A 15,000-nucleotide genomic window follows, 5' to 3' on the forward strand; every position below is an offset into this window, starting at 1 on the left:
AGTGATAAAGGATGGATAAGGTAGGTGTAGTACATGTGCCTGTGCACAAGAACAGGTGACAAGGACAACACAGCCACACTCTCTCAGGGACTCACACACATTATCACAGTTGGCAGTGTCAGGATTAGAATTCCTAACTAACTAGTTTGCTACACTACAGTATTATGCAGGTATCACATGCACCACAGAGGTTATCAGGCTGATATATGGGCAAAGGGTATGTCAAGGTGTTTGACATCAGAAGACATGCTTCAGTAGGGCAATGGGAGGTGTAGTGAGTGTGATTGGCATCCAAATCATTAATCTCCACACACACACACACACACACACACACACACACACACACACACACACACACACACACACACACACACACACACACAGAGTCTCACAGTTATCATTTCTGGAATTAGAACTCCTACTTAACTAGTACATCAGACGATAGCATTACACAGTTATAGTATGCAACACAGAGCTTACTGGACTACTCTTTCCCCAAAGGTGTATTTCAAGATGAATTACATCAGCAGGCTTGCCAAAGTAAGGCAATGGAAACTGTAGTGACTGTGAATGGCCTCAAAAGCATTGATCCCTCCACATACAAACAGACACACACACAAAGTCTCACAGGTGCCATGTCTGACATTAGAACTTCTATTTAACTGGCACATCACATTACAGCATTACACAGTTATAGCACGTGCCACAGAGCTTACTGGGCTACTCTTTCTCCAAAGGTGTATTTCAAAGTGAATGACATCAGAAGGCTTGCCAAAGTAGGACAATGGAAATTGTAGTGACTGTGAATAGCCTCAAAAGCATTGATCCCTACACAGACAAACACATATACATGCACACATGCACACAGAGTTTCATAGTTGCCATGTATGGGATTAGAACTCCTACCTAACTAAGACATCACACTACATCATTGTGCAGTTATAGCATGTGCCATGGAGCTTACTGGGCTACTCTTTCCCCAAGGTGTAGTTCAAAGTGAATGACATCAGCAAGCTTGCCAAAGTAGGGCAATGAAAAGTGTAGTTCATAGGTTCATAGGTTGGTACTAGGCTATCGGCCTTAGGGCCTATACAAGCCTGGCCATGACAATTCCCTGGCTTTTTCTTCCCAAAATATTTACTTCCCTGGACCCCTGTCTAGCAGGGTGACTGGCATGATCCCTAGGGTGAATTTCCTATCTCCCATCCAATCATCAAGGTTCCTTTTGAAGAGAGCCAAAGAGGCACTCTGCTTGACATGTATAGGCAGTCTATTCCAGAATTTGAGGAATCTCTGGGTCAGAAACCCATCCCTCCAGCATATTTTGATCATTGTGATGACAAGGTTTGGATCCCTGGAGCATGTGGCTCTGAGGGATTGGGCTTTCTTTAAGTGTAGCATGTGCAACAGCTCTGGGTTTGACATGGCCTTGTATGTTAAGCAGAGATCGCCTCTGACTAGACAATATGTGACAGAGTATAGCTGGATGATTTTCAGACTGTCAGCATAGGGGATCAGCTTTAGGCCTGTGATTCTTTTAGTGAGGTATTTCTGCAACCTTTCTAGTTGTTGCAGATATCATGAGAGGTACATACCAAGTGGGGCATTGTATTCTATACTGTGTCTACTGAGAGATGACTACAGTGGGACAATGACCTCCTTTTTCTGGATGAAAAGCCCTTAGTGATGAGGTGTGCCACATAGGCGGATTTTCTGACTGTTGTGACAATGTGGTTATCAAAGGTGAGACCACTGTCCACCTGTGTCCCTAAGTCTCTTATCACACTTTTGGTGTTTAGTGTATTGCCACCTATGTGGTACTTCATGGGTACATGTTTCTTCCCAAAGGGGATAACTATACATTTCTTGGCATTGAGCTTGAGCCCTTGGCTCTGGCACCAATCATCTGTTTTTTAAGGCCCTTTTGTAGAATATCCATATCATTTGGGGATTCAGTATTGGCTCCCAGTTTGCAGTCATCTGCGACCTTTGTTAGCCAGAGTCCCTTAGTGTTGGCCTGTACTTCAGAGCAGTAGATGCCAAACAATAGCAGTCACAGGACTGAACCCTGAGGTACTCAAAATGTCACTTGTCTGGAGCTGGATGTGGAGTCACCTACTTTTACAATGTGGGTTCTGTCAATAAGCCAGTTGGCAACCCATTGAGTGATGTAGGGATTAATGGCCAGCTTAGTATGTTTATCTATGATTCTAGACTGGGAGATAGTGTCAAAGGTTTTGGTGAGGTCTGGATAGGCTGTGTGGACCACCGTACCCTCATTCACAGCTCTGGAGACTAATTTGAAGATGTCAGTCAGGTTCAGGAGACATGATCAGCCCTTCATGAACCCAATCTGGGTAGGGTCCATTGTTTGCAGGTAGCCAATGTCTTTTTTTATAAGTTCCATGATAATACGTTCCATGGCCTTGCAGATCAGGCTCATCAGATTAATTGGGCAGTAGTTCCCAGGATCCAAGGTGGATACCCTTTGTGGACTGGGATAACTGTAGCTGTGCACCACTCAGTGGGCATGAAGCCTGAGGTGTGGCTATGATTAAACATGGCACGTAGGTGAGGTGTCAGTTCATTTTGTAGTTCATGTAGTACACAGCAAAGGATGTTGTCTGGTCCCATTGATGCTGTTTTCTTAGCTCTGGAGAGTGTGGTTTTTACCCATATGGCTGTTATTACTGGAATCTGACAATCTTTCAGTATTGAGATGGGCCCTATTGGGGGTTGGAGGGGGGTGCAGTTGACACTGAATCGATCTGCCAGGATATTGGCAATATCCTTAGGATCAGTATATTTAATGCCGTTCTGTTGTAGCTCAGAGCAGATCTGGCATTGCCATTTAGATTCCTGACATAGCTATAGAACGGCTTGTGGTTGTCTTTGGAATCTTTGGCTATATTATTTTCGTAACTAGCTTTGGAGGATGTTATGAGGGATCTAAGCTTCTTACTGAGGCTGGTAAGTGAATGTTTTGCATCCTGAGGTTTTCCTCTTTTATGCAACAGTTTCTTCCTTTTGTTGTAAAGTTTGTTTATGGCAGGGGTCCACCAGATTGGCTTCCTTTTCTTGGAGGGGAGCATCTTGGTTCTATTTGGGATGGCACAATTCATGCACGAGTGGATGTGCTCGTACAATGCCTTAGTGTAGGATTCAGCAGTCGACCTTTCAGTTCCCGTCAGCATGGGTGTCATGACGTTTGTCACATCTGCTTGTGTAGCATGAAGTTGGCTTTGGAGATGTTTTTTACAGAGGTTTCCTTACAGGGGTGTGGGGGAGGGATGTGGATGTCAAGGGTGATTAGCTTATGGTCAGACCTGACTACCGATGGAGTGACCATAGGTGTGGAGCATCGATTTCCCATGTTGGTAATGATCAGGTCTAGGATATTTTAGCCCCTGGTGGGGCTATGGGTTAGTTGATCCAGGGCACTGGGAATTATGACTTCCAAGAACCATTGGGCAAAGGTGTTGGTACATGAGTAGTTTTCCCAGTTAATGGCAGGGTAGTTGAAATCACCCAGTATTAGGGTGTTTGGTTGTATCTTAATATTTTCCAGTATGTTTAGAAAGGTGTAGTGAGAATTTTGGGGCATGGTGGGGGATCTGTAGCAAGCTATACAATTTGGATTGCAGTCTTACCTAATGTTAGTTGCACAGGGAGAATTTCAGATGCATTGTGTTTGGCAAGTAGCCTGGTGGTGTGAATATCCTTGGTGAATATGGACACTCCTCCACCTTTAGTGTTTCAGTCCTGGTTTGGTGGCCGACAGGTGTGATAAGAGCTGTACCTGGTATTGCAGGGGTGCTCTCTGGAGCCTTGAACTAGGTCTCTGTTACTGCACAGATATCAATGGTCTCCATTTTTAGGAGCACCTAGTGACTGTGAATGGCCACAAAAGCATTGATCCCTACACACACACACGCACACACACACACACACACACACACACACACACACACACACACACACACACACACGCACGCACACACACTTGTCATGTCTGGGATTAGAACGCCTACTTAACTAGTACAACACACTATAGCATTACACAGTTATAGCATGTGCCATGGAGCTTATAGTGCTATTCTTTTCGCAAAGGTGTATTTCAAGTTGAATGACATCAGCAGGCTTGCCAAAGTAGGGCAATGTGGAGTGTAGTGCCTGTGAATGGCCACAAAAGCATTGATCCCTACACACACACACACACACACACACACACACACACACACACACACACACACACACACACACACACACCCAACCACACACAGTTGTCATGTCTGGGATGAGAACTCCTACCTAACTAGTACATCACACTATAACATTACACAGTTATAGCATGCCCCATGGAGCTTATAGGGCTACTCCTTCACCAAAGGTGTATTTCAAGGTGAATTACATCAGTACGCTTGCCAAAGTAGGGAAATGGGGAGTGCAGTGTGTGTGCATCGACCATAAACCATTCATCTGGAAGCAGACACACAACACTCAGTCACACACAGGTTTAAATTTAACAGGTATGTGTATATAACTGCTAGATGAAAAATGCTTGTACAGTCATGTAACACAGTTATCACAAGTACCACAGACACTATAGTGCTGAGGGATACCAGAGGCAAATGTCTACAGTGATTGACATTTGCACATGTGGTTTTAGCCAAATGGATGTGTGGTGGGTGGGACAGGCCTCATGATGGGAGGCTCTTTGTCACTGTCTGACACTCTCTTCCACACATCTACATATGTGTAAGTTTTGCCTATTATAGTGTGTTGTCCTTAGATATATGTGTGTATTCCTATCCAATGTGTGTGCAAAGCATGACTGGTGTGCAATGTGGAGTGTGTGCACAAATATCTGTGACTGTCAGATATGTATAGTCCACTGTTGTTGCCAGACATGGGCTTCATTTCTGTAAGTGTGGGAGCATGCCCAGTATGACCTTCTGTATTGAATGTGTGAATCCATTCCAGGTAGGATGTACTCCAGTGCAGGCTGCTGTGTTCCACACCTACAGCTAGAAACCTGTTTCTGCAAGATATATGCAGATCGGTTGACAATATAGGGTCACAATGGGCAAAGGATAGTGGGGTACCGCAGGTAATTGTGCCTGTGCTGCTTCTGCTACATGGTTTTGGTGTTAGCAGAGATATTCAGACATATGTACTGTTTTACACTGTGATGTTTTATGTCATCATCTACTGTCAGGTATACATATTTGCTTGCAGTAATTTCCTGGGAACACAGGGTGAATGAAGCTGTATCCAGTATTGTGGTCTGCAGTCAACATATTCTTGCACAATCATGCCATTCTGTAGGGGAGGCTGCAGACACTTGCTGATGTATTTGTGCAAATGGTTCAGCACCTTGGTATAGTGGTGGCTGAGGATCCAATGCTTGTACATCCATCGACATGGCAGTATGGCCATATCCTGCTGTAGCCATACCCCACAGCTGTACAGATTCACACAGATTACCCAGAGGCAGGGCTCATATTTCTGGTAATTACCCATTCATATTGTGGTTTGCAAGCAATTTTGTAGCCACCCATTTCTGTGTTTGCAGGCAGGGATAGTATGTGCACATGGCTGAGTTTCAAACTTCACACACTCCATGGCGTCCATGTTCCTACCCCCCTCTGTTTTCTATCCTCTTCTGAAAATTATTCAAACATTATATAAGTTCCCTATAGTTATCACTTCATCCCAGCAGTATTTTGGGGTTGGTCCACAGTTCATGCAGAAGGACATGGTGGGCAAGCTACTGGGATTTGTCGACTTGGCCTTGCATTTGGGTTCTGTGGACTGTGTTATGTTGTTATTTGGGAGTCCATGAGATAATATACATTGGCAGTACTGGTGAGACACAGGCCTTTGACAGAGGACTGTAGGGCATTTGGTACTGATGCAGGCCATCTGTAGTAGACTGTTGCATTGTGTCACTCCTACAGTCCCAGGCTGCAAGCCACTATATTCCCTTGGGTTGACAGGGTAGAAGTGCAAGGTGTTAATGTCAATAGTTTCTGTCCTTATTGATGCAGTGATGTGGATGCTGGCAGGGTGCTGCTTACAGCTAGGGACACACCTGCACGGGACACCTTGTCAGCATGCTGCATTCTGTGGCTATTTCCATACAGAGGTGGGGGTCATATTGTACTCATTCCCAACAGCAGGAATAAGACCTGTGAGGTACCTGTGGCTGATAGTGGGGTGAGTTGGGTTCATGTGTGCTATGGAAGTTACTTGCAGCTGACTCACAGATATACATGGGGCATTCCACTTATGCTGGCTTGTGCAGGGACATCAGCAGTTTCTCAGTACTTCATACCTGTGACTTTTGTGGTCTGCCAGTATTTGGCCAGACAACATCAGTATTCTATACTACAAACCCAACTAATGTGCTGCTAACTTGTATGTACAATTCCAAAGGTGTGTCCATTTGACAGTAACGTTTTATACACTCTCTGTCTATAGTACTTCCACCTGTGTACCGTTTGTATGTCTGGGCCCATATTCATGCCATGTCCATCTTTCAGATGTTGACAGATATTACATCCATACAATTAGTATGGCTTACTGTAGGAATGTGTCTTGCTAGGATGCATTGTGTTTGGCACTGCAGTTGTGAGAACTTGGCCCTGTCATTGGCAGTACTGGCCAATGGCCACCAAGACACAACTCACCATGCCTACATTCTGACCACTCTCACACAATATACAACAAACACCAACCTAACACACACACAGCCCTGCATATTCTACATGTGCTACAATCTATCCTGCTACTTTGGCTGGCTCAGGTAATCTGTGCTCCACTGTTATACCTACACATACATGTTACTACATTTCTACATAGGATTGTGGGGGGGGGGGCACACCTGACAACTGTGCACATTTGCTATGACTGTACTGGTATTTCAGGTACTCCATTCCATTCTGTATTCTGACCTATCATGCAGACTAGAGGCATATCAGTGTACTACATTTCTTAGGTTTTATTGACCTACATTTCAGTTTCAGACTTCTTACCCTTCAGAACTAACTTCCCACTGCCTGACCTGTTGTAGTATGTTTGTGTTGGTCTGGACGGGGGGGGGGGGGCTGTTCTCCATAGCCATCAGCCAGAGGCCTTAGCACAGCCTTTCTTTGTGTTTGACTATGCCTGTCCTGTTGACTGAGACTGTTGTTGGGTATGTGAGCCTCACTGACTTGCATTTGTGTGTCCTATGGACACATGTTTGGCCCACCACATTTCCTGCAGTGGGTTTTGTCACCTTGTCTAGTACTGGCTACTGTGGTGGCACCAGTATTTGTTACAGAATTAATGCTGCTGATATAGGTGTCTACTATCTGCTGGCATCACATTCAGCCAACCAATTCCCTTGCATGCTCACATCCATACCATAAATACAAGTAACAGGACATACCACTCCATTCAGCAATTGATAGTGAGCGTGACTTACCTTGTGGCTGTGCCAGTATTGAGGCTGGTGCTGGAGGGCTGATTATGTTGGATGCACATAGTACACTCCCTATACATGGTTAAGCACAGGTAGTGTCATGTTTGGCATCCCTTTTACTGTATGTGCGAGTCAGAGAGAGGTGTCATTCCCTGGGTTCCTACTGTGTCAGTGTATGTGCTATGCGTAGCCTCTTTGCCAAGGCCTGGGCATACTGGGCATGCCTCCCACTGCCTACTGGGGCAGGCTTAGATTGTTCCTCCTCCAAGTCACTATGTGCCTGTGCAGGCCTTGGCAATGGTGGGGTGCTGTGTGGCCCTGCCCTGTGCTGTTCCTGCTGCAGCTGTTTCCACTGGATCATATTGTGTAGCATGGCAGATACGATGACAATTTGGGTACATTTAGCTGGTGAGTACTGCATGGCTCCACCAGATATGTCCAGGCACCAGAATCATGACTTGAGCATCCCAAATACACGCTCTATTATGATTCTGGTCTGTGAGTGTGCCTCATTATGGAGTTCTTGTTTGGGTGTGTGTGCATTTCTGATGGGTGTCATCGGCCACGGCTCCAGTGCATAACCAGCATCCCCCACTAGCTGGCCATATGGGATGTCCCCGCTGGCAAATTTCTGGTACAGCTGCATCATATGCCAGATGTGGGAGTTGTGATAGCCTCCAGGGCTGCCAGCACATGCATTCATTATAATGCCCTGGGCATCGCACATGACCTGGCAGTTGATGGAGGGGAAGCTCTTGCGGTTTATGTAGACTCTACCCCGCTAGCTGGGTAGTGCTTAGATGTGTATGTGCATGCAGTCTATAGCACCCACTACCTCACGGTATTCTGCTATTTGGTGGAAGAGATGCATATTGCTGGTCAACACCTCATGGGTGTTGAGGAAATATATGTGCTCACCAGCATGTGCTGACATGGCATCCAGGAACTGGTGGAGTATCCTGGATGCTGATGCCTGTGAGATCCCCATGATATCCCCAGATGGCATTTGGAAGGTACTTGTGGCTGTTATTCTTAGGTCTACACATACCTTGGTATCCACTGGGATGGGTTCCCCTCTGCTGGTTCTGTGTGTGAGGCATGGCTGGCAGCTCAACATTTTGCTGTAGGAGGTCCCTGTCCACTCTATAGTGCTCCGCTATCTCCAGCTCATGTAGCCCCCTGATAAGTTACCCTGGGTCTGTACACTCTTCTCCTTCTCCACACTGTGGGTTGGTCATCAGCATTCTCATCCTCACCACCATCAGCCTCTTCCACATGTTGATTTATGAGAGCAAATGCAGCCCCTATCATTTTGTTGCTTTTGTTAGGTAAAATTTCCCCCATTTGTGTACACCAGTGGTGTAGAGTTTGTGGGAAAAAAACAGAGGGAAAGGTGTTTGCATAGTTTATAGTAGTGTGCTGGGCTGAGTTGCTGCCTGTGTAATTGGCTGATTCTGATACATTTCACCTGTCAGCTATGCTAGTTCTCCTTGATTACCTTCCAACTGCTCTTTCCCTTCCCATTGCCTTCCTGTTTAAGCCCAGAGGTGCGCCATGCAAACACAGTGCTCAGATGTGCACGAAGCTGCTATTTCTTAGTTTACTTTTTTTTGTTTGTTTAAAACCCAGTGCACAGTGTGCACACCCATTTAGGCAATGTAAAGTGCACTTGGCAGCTTCAGACACATCCCCTTCCTTAGCTCTGCTAAGCTAAGGGCAAACCTGAGCCACAGGGCTCCAATAAGCTTACAGTATGCCTGATACACCCCTCTATGATTTCAGCTAGCTCTTAAGCTTGCACCATGGTCTTCCTGCACCTACACAGTTGGGTGCAGGCTAGCCATGAGGGGAAATCTGTGATTCGGTATCATTCCCCTCATTTGCATAGGATTGTCTGCTAATGCCTAGTTACAAGTCCCACACTCAGCCTTCCCCCTTAGCAGCCACTGTTCACTGGCCTTGTTGTCGTCTGCCTGCCATTGACTATAATGGCAAAATTGTGATTTTGCAAAGAAAGGTTTTTCTTTTATTTTCTGGTTGATCCCATTTGCCAGCTGCTACCTTACACTTAAACGGCCGAAATTGGCCAAAAAAAAATTTTTTTTGTAACTGTTTTCCATGCCAATGGATGTATATTTGGCCATTGGCATGCTTTACACATTATATACACCCTTTATTTGGATCTGGCATGGCTCCATTTTGCAGTTTGCAGAAATGTACTTGGTTACTAACCAAGTACATTTCTGCAGGTTACACTAGTCCTGCACGAATGGCTGCCAGCTTCCTGGATTGCTAATTCACCTCATGTGCATGGTTTTCACCTGCAAATGGAGTAATTAGCATACAGGAGCTGTGTCCATGCAAGAACAGTGCAGGGGCACTCGTGCACATCCTGGAAGCTTGTTCCTAGATGTCTTGGTCGCCATATTGCCTCCAGCAGCTTCTGCACTATTCCTGCATGCCGTGCAGAGCTTGCTGAATCTTGGGGCATAAGTTGCTAGTCATCTTTTAATGTAAATTTTCATCTCTGACATCCAATAGACTTTTTGTATATAAGTTTTAGTTTGTGAGGAGTAATATAAAACATCTGTGTATACATTTCCATTAATATAAGGAAGATGGAGTTTTCCCTGACAATGTTAATTTTAATCTCTTTTCATCCTCCAATACACTTGTATGATTAAGGTAAAATAATTCCAATAATTATTTTTTGCATATAATTTTATAGTTCTCACAACATTATATATTTAAGATAAAACAATGATGCTCCTAAATCATTTCTTATTGTATCAGTCATTATATCAATTTTAGAATTAATAAATTGTCTATTAGTGTGTATAATTAACCAATTATTCATATCAGTATAATATTTGCTCATAATGAAGTCAAATGCAAGTAAGTTTTCTCCATTCATATTATGATACCAAAATTAAATTGTTAACATTTACATTTTAGAGAAATTTAAAGTATCAATACAATCCATGGTGAAGACTATGGGGAATATTGTAAAGAACCAAGCTTTCAAATCAGGATTTTTAAAAATAAAGTCTCTAAATGTATGTAATAAATTTAATATATTATTTATATAATACAATGACAGTTTATTAAAATTTCTAGGAAAATATTCCTATAACAACCATTTAAAGTTATTTCTTGAAATCTGAATATGTTGTATAATTCTACTATTATTACCATTTAACCAAATATTCTTATGAAGTTTTTATTTTTTTCATCTATCAGAATGATTAGAATTTAACCATAATGCTATGGTTGTAATGATAGAAGAAAAAGCATATAATTATATGTCAGGAAATCCACTCTCTCATATAATGACTTAAAGTCAATCTAGGTCTATTTGGGAACCAAAAAAAAATTTAAAGTAGACAATTCAACTGTTTAATGAACTATTTAGAAAGGAAAAGACAAGATGACTGAATAACATATAATATTTTTGGTAAGACTGCCATCTTAGTTAATATTAAGCTATTCTCCAAAGGGAAAATAAACATTTTATTCATAGGTTCATAGGTTCATAGGTTCATACTAGGCTATCTGCCCGAGGGCATTTACAAGCCTAGCCCATCGTTTTGTGGCTTACGCCACCCCTTTAGTATGGGGAACTATACCCATTATTTTGCTGTGCCTCTGTTGAGCAGTGACACTGAGGTAATCCCTGGGGTATATCTGCAATCTCCCATCCATTGGTCAAGATTTCTCTTGAACAAGGCCAGCGAGGTGCTCTGCCTCACATGTACCGGGATTTTGTTCCACAGCATAGGGAGTCTTTGGGTGATGAATCTATCCCTCCAGCACGTCCTATTAATAGCCGTGTCGAGGTTTAAGTCTCCAGCCCTTGTGGCTCTGATGGATCTAGATTTTTTGAGGTGAAGCATATTCATCAACTCTGGGTTTGACATGGCCTTGTATGTTAGGCAAAGGTCACCTCTGAGCAAGCGTAAGGCGACTGAATAGAGCTGGAGTTCTTTCAGTCGGGCAGCATAGGACAGATTTTGAGACCCTTTATCCTTTTGGTGAGGAACTTTTGTGGCCTCTCCAGCTGCTGCAAGTGTCGGGTCAGATACATCCCGAATGGGGCATTGTACTCAATCATTGGTCTGATGAGTGATGAGTAAAGGGAGACTATGACCTCCCTTGATCTAGATGAGAATCCCTTCATGATAAGGTGGGCAATGTAGAAGGTCTTCCTAACTACTTTAGCTACATGGGTGTCGAATGACAGACTACTATCAACCTGGGTCCCCAGGTCCCTGATAACTTCTTCTGTGCTCAGTGGATTGCCACCTATTTGGTAGCTAGGGGTAACCTTGTTTTTCCCAAAGGGTATGACTATGCATTTTTTGGCATTTAACTTCAGGCCGTGGCTCTGGCACCAGTTATCCGTTTCTGTGAGACCCTTCTGAAGGATATCTGTGTCAGATGTGTTTTCTACTATGGCGCCCAGTTTGCAGTCATCTGCAAACTTTGTCAGCCATAACCTTCCTGTGTTTGCTTGTACTTCGGAAAAGTAGATGCCAAACAAGAGTGGGCCTAGGACTGAGCCCTGTGGGACACCACTTGTGACAGGCTTTGAGTCTGACATGGCGCCAGCAACTCTGACCCTGTGGGTTCTGTCACTCAGCCAGTTTGCAACCCATCTTGTGATGTATGGGTTAACATTTAAGCTGATGAGTTTTTCAATGATACCCGAGTGGGGTATTGTATTGAAGGCCTTAGCCAGATCGAGGTAGGCTGTATGGACTGCCTTTCCCTCGTCAATGGCTTTGGTGACTGTTTCAAAGAAGTCAACCAAGTTTAAAAGGCATGATCTGCCTTTGACAAAGCCAAACTGGGTTGGATCCAAAGTCTGCAAATTCCCTATGTCTTTATTTATGCGGTCCATTATGATCCTCTCCATGGCTTTGCAGATAAGGCTTGTCAAGCTAATGGGCCGGTAATTTCCAGGGTCGGTGGAGGCACCGCCTTTGTGAAGTGGGACTACAGTTGCAGTGCGCCACTCCTGGTGCGTATCCAGAGGTAAGACTTTGATTAAACAGCTGTCCTAGCTGTGGGTTTAATTCCTCATTGAGTTCGTGGAGCACACAGCCGGGGACACCATCAGATCCCATGGATGCTGTGTTTTTTGCTTTGGAGAGAGCAGTTCTCACTTGGGCGCTCGAGATGTTTGGCGGGCTGCAATCGTTTGGTATAGATATCTCTCCTTTTGGGGGGAGGGGGGGTGAGAAGTTTACACTGAACCTGTCAGCCAGTATGTTGGCAATGTCTGTAGGATCAGTAATCTTCACATCATTTTGAACTAGTTCTGAGCATATCTGGGAGTTTCCTCCTAGGTTTCTAACATAGCTAAAGAAGGCCTTATGATTGTCTTTTGAGTCTTTAGCTATTTTTCTCTCGAAATTTGCTTTGGATGATTTTATGAGAGCTCTTAGCTTTTTACTTATAGTGATCAAGGGTGTCTTACCTTTTAAGGATTTTGCTCTATCTTGTAGTAGCTTCCTCCTTTTATTGTAGAGTTTGTTTATGGCTGGGGTCCACCAGACTGGACGCTTGCCTTTGGTACTAAGAGTCTTTGTTTTGTTTGGGATTGCCTTATCCATGCAGTCCTGCAGGTGCTGGTAGAAGGTGTTTGTAAGTGATTCAGCGGCTTGAGTACTGTTTTCCGCCGGCTCGGGGCCTTAAAGGAGACCACACTAGTCTTTAGAAGTGTGAAGTCAGCTTTTGAGAAGTTCTTTACTGTGGTCTTTTTGATTTCAGGTGGGGGTGGGATGAGGACCTCCAGCGAGATTAGTTTGTGATCTGATCTCACCAGTGAGGGGTATACTTCGGTGTTGAACATTGTGCTCCCATGTTCGTGATGATGAGATCAAGTATGTTATCTCCTCTTGTGGGGATGGTGACTAGTTGTTCCATGGCATTTGAGTTTATGAATTCCAGGAACTTTTGGGCTAGGGTGTTTGGGCTTGAGTAGTGTTCCCAGTCTATATTAGGGTAATTGAAGTCACCTAGTATGATGGTGTTTGGTGATACATTTATCCCCTCTAGTGTTTTCAGGAAGGCCATGTGAGGTTCCTGAGTTTGTGAGGGTGGCCTGTAACATGCTACAATTTGCAGAGCAGTCTTGCCTATGGTTAATTGCACCTGGATGGTCTCCGATGCATCGTGCGTTGCCACCAGTTTTGAGGTGTGGGTGTCCTTGATGAATATGGATACCCCCCCTCCTTTCTTGGTATTGTCCGGATTTTGGGGCGGAACGCATGATATGAGGTAAAACCTGATAGCTGGGGTGCTCTCAGGAGCCTTGAACCAGGTTTCTGTCACAGCACAGACATCGATGTTCTCCATACTGAGAAGGGCCTCGAGTCGTGCATTTTGAGATTTAGACTTCTGGCATTGAGCAGCATTACCCTTAGTTTTTTTCCTTTTTGTGTTCTAGGGTGGTAGGTTTAGAATTTGAGCCTTGCCTAAAAAGGCACTATGGGGTGGCAAGAGCCTTTGCCAATATCCGGAATCCCAGGGTGACAGGTGCAAGCCGTCCCTTGCAAAGCAGCGTGGCTTGTCCAGCATGTCATCCCAGGCAGACAGATACTGGATCCCCTTTGAATGACACCAGTGTTTAAGCCAATTGTTAAAGCTGATCATCTTATCTCTGTATTGTGGCATCACTCTTGGTGAAGGTAGGATACTGCTCAAGGTCAGGGTCATACCTGCCTGGGCTACATAATCAGAGAGCTCCTCAATGTCTCTTTTCATGTAGTCCAAGGAGGTACGTCTCAGATCGTTTACACCAGCGTGGACAATGACTGAGTCATATTTGTACTTGCTGTTGAGAGACCTGAGTGCTTGCGTTATGTGGCGGATTCTAGCGCCCGACAGGCAGCTTACTGTGACCTTCTCCTTACTCAGTCTGGTGAGCGGGACGTCAGTGTGTCTGACTATGGAGTCACCAATGACTAGTGTGTCTGGCATTGTGTTTGGCCTTAAGGGCTGTGACTGTTTGACACTCTGACTGTGAGGTCTATGTGTTGCAGGTGTTGTGTTCTGAGGTGGTGGTTGTTTGGGTGAATGCTTTGGTGGCCTCTGCTGTTTTGGTAGATTTTTGATCAGAGCCTCCGAGTATGTCTTTGTGTGTTTATGTGTATGATTTGAGGTTGTAATGGTGCTATGTGAGACTGGGTCTATAGTGTGTGTGGTAACCTTCTCCTCCTGACTGGTCTTGCCAGTCCTGTGTTGAGAGAGCTCAGCCTCCAGTTTGGCCGTATAGTTGCATCTCTCGCATGTATTTGTGTTTTGTGGGAGGAGGAGAGGGTTGTCTGTGTACATGAGGCAATTGTAACATTGCCTCAGTATTCCCAGGTTCACCAGCTGAGCAGGAGAGGACACTAGCAACTGATCCCTCGACATGCTAGAAGGATAGAAAAAAACTTTAAAAAGATTCAGGGGACGTGGGTGACCGAGAAATGGGGGTTACCTTTTGGGGTACTATCTATGACAAGAGTGCCGTATCAAGGTAATAA

This window comes from Protopterus annectens, chromosome 13.part0 (genome assembly GCF_019279795.1).
Source record: "Protopterus annectens isolate FY-2018-M chromosome 13.part0, PAN1.0, whole genome shotgun sequence".
Classification (NCBI taxonomy): domain Eukaryota; kingdom Metazoa; phylum Chordata; order Ceratodontiformes; family Protopteridae; genus Protopterus; species Protopterus annectens.